This window comes from Danio rerio, chromosome 4 (assembly GCF_049306965.1).
Source record: "Danio rerio strain Tuebingen ecotype United States chromosome 4, GRCz12tu, whole genome shotgun sequence".
In the NCBI taxonomy this organism is placed as follows: domain Eukaryota; kingdom Metazoa; phylum Chordata; class Actinopteri; order Cypriniformes; family Danionidae; genus Danio; species Danio rerio.
Window position 1 is genome coordinate 46,039,232 of NC_133179.1, and position 6,949 is coordinate 46,046,180.

Below are 6,949 nucleotides of genomic sequence, written 5' to 3' on the forward strand. Positions count from 1 at the left end.
CACACAGAGCAACCAAATTATCACAATCATTTTTATAACTTTGTTTACTTTTCTATAATTAATCTAATTTGCCTAGTTTAGCCTGTAGTTAAGCTTTTAAATTGCACTTTAAGCTGAATATTAGTATTTTGCTAAAGAACTAGTAAAAATGTGTTATTTAAAAAATATCTTAAACAGCAGGTACATACATTTTTGCAGAGACTCAATGAATTTGTCTGGAAAACTTCAAATGAAGTAAATGGCATTAACAGTATAGTATAAAGGCTTTCCTAAATAATTGTATTAATCAGGTTATTTTATTTATTTATTTATTTTTATTACTACAGGTTTGGAACAACATGAGGATCAGATTATTTATTATTATTATTATTTATTTATTTATTTATTTTTGCTTTGGATGAAGTTTTTATATTTTAATTTTTTTTATTTAATGATATGTGCATGATTGTGATACATGTAGGCAGTTCCTTTGAAAATATGCTATGTGCCAGGGGTGTCAAACTCCTGGAGGGCCGCAGCCTAGCAGAATTTAGTTCCAGCCCTGCTTCAACAGACTACCTTTAGATTTAGTTTGATCAGGTGTGTTTAATTAGTATAACTGCACTCTTACTCTGTAGATTGTGCAGTAAATAACTGTAAAATAGCCAGTGTTTTGCTGTAATAAAAGGTAACAGTATTTTACTGTAAAAGGAGTAGACTTTGTATGAAATTGTGTAGTGCAAAGAATAAATTACAGTAATTTACTTTATGTACGCATTACAGATATAACTGACAATAAATAGCAAATTACTGTTCAACCATTACTGCCCCATCTACTTCGATGGTTTATGTTGCTATTTATAGAGACGTGCATTTTAAAGGCAGAAAATAATGATTTAGGCATCACCACACACTCCCACAGGCTGTCCGTCTTATTCTAAACACAAAGGTGTTAGAAAGAGTTTTCAGAAAATGCTGGCCCTTTAAGAGAGTCAGGTGTTTGATTTGTTTACTGCTGAGTGTGCTCTATTCTCTGTCCATCAATTCAGATGTAGAGTCTGATATGTTTTAGGCTTTAACTAAGAATCTACAAAGAGTAAGTAAAATGTGTTCAAATGTTTTTGAGGGTTTCTAAAATAAGGCTGTGTTTTAAGTTATATTGTTGTTATCTTAAACTGACTACATTGTTAGCTAGTTAGCCTCTCCTCATATAACTTCCTACATTACTTTTGTTTAAGTATATGTATTTATTGGATATTGCATACTGCCATAATGTGCTAACAGATGTGCTACAGATTCTAACAGTTGTATGTATCTTTCTGGCATCTAAGCCAAAATTAAATTCCATCATCTCAGTAAGGTAACATGTGCACATCATCACGGGGAATCACAAAAACATGATACACATAGCCATCTACACACAAAAGGTCCACTGTCCGGTCCCAGGTTGTGAGTTTGTTGCTAAGTATTTTTCAGAGCAGTGTTTCCACCTATGAATTTATATAAGAAACAATAAAAAAGTTTGTTGTCATGAGATAATTATAACAATAAAAGATTGGATCCTTTGTTTTTTCGGTGTTGCCAATTTTATATTTGTTTTTTAATAATTATTTTAAACTTTTTATTGAGATTTGACAGTTTTTAATTATTTAAAATTTAAAAATTTTAAATAATTATTGTGTGTTTTTTGCTGTTCAGTTTTTTTTTTTGCATGGTCAGCTCTGAGGAGAGAGTAACACATTTCACTGCAGCACTTTGTGTGTGTGTGTTTATTGGATATGTGATTGTGATAAATGTTGGCAGTTGTTTTAAAAGTATGCTATATATCACTAGGGATGGCTGACGTGAAACTGACGTTTCGACACAGTGTCGAGATCCCGAAGCGCAAGTGTTTCGAAACACTGCACCGAAGCATGATCCGAAGCACCCAAGTCACGTGACTAAAGTGTTTCGAAACACTTGGTCACGTGACTAAAGCGATTCAAAACATTGCTCACCTCAGAAGCGTTTTGAGACCTGGCGAATCTCCATTTCGCTGCCAAGGTCAGAAAAATTTCATTTCATATGGCCTAGTGGACTGTGCATGAGCACGATGTTGCTATTCATTAATTCACTTCTTGGGTTCGAATCCCGACTTCTACAAATACTCCAATTGTTTTATGAGTTTTTATCATGTTTCTGTATTTAGCCTAAATATGATACAGCTGCAGTTACGCCATCAATTTAGCATCATTTTTGTAACACTGTAAAACAATAATAATTATTTTACAGTACTGTGATAGTTTGGTTTAGGGTTTGGGTAGACATTAATAAAATACAATAAATGGGAAATTTTATGAATAATATAAATAATTCTTGATAACTTCAGGCCACAGTTTCTGATCTAGCAACAACCCTGTTTTAAGACCAAAACAAGACATATTTATTAACAAATTGTTTATTTGGATATCAGACAAATGTTGAAACAAAACGATTCAAGAGCAAAGCATTACCAACTGGTATTAAAGCATTTTAAAATAGGTGATATTGCCCGGCTTCGAACCCACTATCCCCAATTGCTAGTCAGACACTTTAACCGCTCCGCTACATTGATTGAAGTTTACATCATCAAAGTAGGGTTCAATACCTCAATTTGCTCAACTGCTATGTGCTGCAGCTGTTTCAGTGCAATACATAAAAAAATGACCACTAGGTGTCACTGTAGAGTGGTGTTTCGAAACGTTTCGAAGCTTCGACACATTTGCTTCGACTGTTTCAGTGTTTCATGAAGCCTCACTTTGCCCACCACTATATATCAGGGGTGCTTAATCCTTTTCCTGGAGATCTACCTTCCTGCAGATTTTAGTTGCTATCCATATCAAACACACCTAAACCAATTAATTAGGACCTGAACGCCACTTGATAATTACAGGCAGGTGTGTTTGATATGGGTAGCAACTAAAATCTGCAGGAAGGTAGATATCCAGGAACAGGATTGAGCACCCCTGCTATATACCATGGGGGTCAAACTCCAAGTTCCTGGAGAACTGCAGCGCAGCAGAGTTTAGTTCCCACCCTGCTTCAACATTACCTGTAGATTTCTAACAAGCCTTAATTAGTTTGATCAGGTGTGTTTAATTAGAGTTACAGCTTAAAGTCCCGGTCACACTGCACTTTTCTCCCTGTAGACTTCCATTCATACGCATGTGAGTACTGCAGACCTGGAATGATAGCTCATGCGACAAATTTCATAATTCGCAGCATTGGAAAGTTTAAGCTTGGAGATCTCTGACCTGCGAAATCACATCATGTGATTGCTTGATACCAATCAAAGATCAAAACATGACCTCTCTGGCTTGCTTTTTCAATCTCTGATTATTTTGTTTAATTCCTCTACTCGCTTTGTTTAATTCCACTTTGCAGTGCAGTATGACAGAATTTTGCTTGCTCAAATGTTAGTGTGACCACAGCCTTACTGTGCAGACCTGTAATATGCAAGACAATATTTATATCTGCTGATTTCTTAATTTTGTTATACTTTTTGTTATTTATTTGTTTGGTGCCAAAACAATAAAATAAATTTTAGTAACACTACAATAACTATATATGACATACTATTAATGTGTATGCAGTATAATGCTGTGATTTATAATACTACAATACAGTAATTAACTGTACACAGTTTCCAGTTAGTTACCACTGCTGCTCTATTACAGTAATTAACTGGCAACACTGTTGCCAGCTACTCACTGTATCGGTTCAGTTACAGTAAATAACTGGCAACACTGTTGCCAGCCACTCACTGTAATGGTTCAGTTACAGTAATTAACTGGCAAAACTGTTGCCAGTTACTTACTGTAACCGAACTTTTACAGTGAGTGGCTGGCAAGTGTTGCCAGTATTCTACTTTAAAAAAAACCCGGTAAGGTCTAACAGTGTAGTTTATCCTGTTGCGCATCACTGACAGGTCCTCAACTGTCTGTTCTCTCAAAACCTCTTTATGAACTCGACACCATCGACATACAGTTTTCCCTGAGAAACTTTCTGTGTAGCCTAGGATGGAATTAAGACCTAGGTTATCCCCACAAACCTGTGCAACGCTTGCTTTAATAGTACCCTTGAAATGTTTTGTGTCAACCTGAACTCCTTCCAATTCCAGATCCTTAATCTCAGACACAATTGGATCTAAGACAGCATTTATTCCATAAATTTTTATGTCATCTGTCTTGTACACTGCCAACAAGAAGTGAGAGTTTAGGCTGGAGAGAAACTCAGGTCGTAAGCATTTAAGAGTAAAATAAACAAAGCCTAGCTGAGGTTTTTGATCCAAGTGGGTTTACCATCTCACATTCATCGTTGTACAGTACAAGAGGAATGGATAACTCTTTGGAAAACAGTTCACTGGCTTTGAAGATTGTGCCGTCTCTAAAATCTTCAAGAGCAGTGCTCTCTTGATTTTGCCATTCAAAGATCTTGTCCATTGTCCCTGGACTTTCTAAAACCAGCTTTAGCAAAGGCCTTAAAGGAATTAGCTGAAACGTATCTTGGTCTGCCACTTGTTTCACAATCCCCGTCAATGTGTCTCTCTTTTGGGTGTATTAGACACCAGGGAAAGGCACTTCTTTTGGATGAACAAAGCATCCAGACTGTGTAAAGTACTGCATTTGCTTGTACTCTGACTCAAAGCCCTGAAATGGTTGAGCTGCCAATGCAAAATTTTCTAAAAAACTCTGGCTCTCAGGACTGTCAAGGTGGCCTATGTCTCTTAAAAAGAGGCTGTTTTTCTTTGTAGGGATCCAACAACATCACTGACAAGGCTACACTCTTAAAAAAAAAGGTTCCTTGAGGTTCTATATAGAACCTTGGGGTTCTATACTTGGCCAGTAGAACCTTTTACCCAAAAAATGGTTCCATTTAGAACCCTTTGACTGCAAAGAACCTTTTTGATTAAAACGGTTCTATAATTTTTGAATCATAACATAATTATTTAGTAAAGATTATGAAATAATTATAAGTTATAACACAGAGAGACAAAGCTTTTTGAGTCAAAACCTAATAAAATGAATGCTGTCGTCAAAAACTTAATCAGTGTACAGTATGATGGGATTTTTTTATGCAGGTTTGTACAATAGCATATAACTTATAGGCCTAGTTTATGTTTAACATTTTTGACAAATTATTTTGTGAAATAAATAAAATAACCAATTTATTTAGACTGTGCAGTAACATGTTGTTATGGTTTAATAATTTATTTAAAACTAATAATCATAAAAAAGCCCTCTGGTGACGTCAGTCATTGACAAGGACATCGTCATGGACAGGTGGTGAAGAGCCTCGAGAGAAGGTTAATTTTTCGAAAGGAGAAGTCCACTATTTCAGCTTCATCATTCAGGTATGTTAGTACATTTAATATATATAGTGAAATATTTTGTATTATGAAGTAAGGTTTCTATTTGATAGAAAATCCCTCGTGTTATATGGTGATACAGATTGAATGGGGGCAACTTTAGCGTTAATATGGATAAACACTGTGCTTGCGATCAGAAATCTGTTAAGTTGAATTTGTTCTGCTTTTTATTCGAAATAAGTTTCAATATCGCTATACTTGTTTGTCAGTACTACTAATTAAATTACCGTTAACAGTACACAGCTGTGTTATTTGAAGGCGAGCTTCGAGAGAGCGTGAATGAAGCATTATGTGCATGTTACTTTAAAATTAACTAAATTTGTGCCGATTTCATCGTGTTTTTGGTGTTGTTTTTAGCTCCAACCTTGAACAAACGCTCACTTTCAGCTTGGTTCGTGTGTGTTTTATCAGTGATTGAGCTAAACTCTGCAAAGTAGTGGACATTACTGCCCGCTTTTGAGACGTTCCCGCTAGTCTGCATAAAACCGCAAGATAGCAGTGCACCGCTCGTGCACGCACAGGCAGATTCGTGCCCGAGTCTGTGCACGCGCGGGAGGCCAGTCACGGTGGCAAGTTCTCCCTATGGCCAGTCCGCCCCTAAATATTATTGAAACCTTTAAAAAGCCAAACATATTTTAACAATCCATAGATGAAAGATCAGGTCTTATTTCTAAAAGACAAAAATGCAGACTAAATGTATTGTGAAATTATATATATATATATATATATATATATATATATATATATATATATATATATATATATATATATATATATATATATATATATATATATATATAAAGTGCAAAATAAGTTTAAAATAAATATTTTAATGTATATTTTATTTTTCTTCAAACAGCCTGGAAACTGAACTGCTTCATAAAACTTGTGCTTGGTATGTATCATTGTTTTAAAATCCAAACAAACTGTATTGTGGTCAGTAAAATGAAATAAATATTATAAAAGACTTCAAGATTGTATTTATCATTACAGAAAAGTGTCATGGGACCCATATTAAGTTTCCAAATTTGATCTGCTGCACACAAGCAGCTTTGAAGAAGAAGGATCCCAGCTTAAAGAAAAACATGTGTCACATCCATAATTGTTTGACATCATCTTCAAGCACACCTAGTAAAGTATTGTATTTTATAACATGCATAATTCACACTTGTTGGTTGTTGTGTACTGAAAAAATATATTTATCACAAAAAATATTCTATTACTTACTACTGCTGTTTTAATACAGTGAGAATATTAAGGTCGTTGCCTAAAAAAAGTCCTGCAGAGAAGAAATATGTATTGAAAGGTGTAAATTTGCCTACAGGATTCCTTGTTGCAATGTCTTCAAAACAAATGTAAAAATGAAAGGATTTCAGTGGTGAGCTCATATGATGGGATCAAAAGGAAGTGAACTGGACTCTGAGGGACTTAACACAAGGCAAGTTCATTTCAATACATTTAATGTCAAGATTAATTCTGTGATTTAAATTCATATTTACACACTCTACAAATGCTGTCTTCCTACCTCAGATTGTGATGGACCTAGAATGCGACATTGTTTACGAATAAGTCAAGAACCAAATG

At 34.9% G+C, this 6,949-nt stretch overlaps 1 long non-coding RNA gene across 1 annotated transcript; it reads left to right on the top strand.

Annotated features, from left to right (window-relative positions):
- The first annotated feature begins 5,294 nt into the window (after nt 1-5,294).
- On the top strand, nt 5,295-6,412 carry LOC101883113 (uncharacterized). Its single transcript, XR_225378.6, has 3 exons — nt 5,295-5,350; nt 6,225-6,260; nt 6,359-6,412. It is a non-coding gene; the product is annotated as an uncharacterized lncRNA (long non-coding RNA).
- Nucleotides 6,413-6,949: the final 537 nt, after the last annotated feature.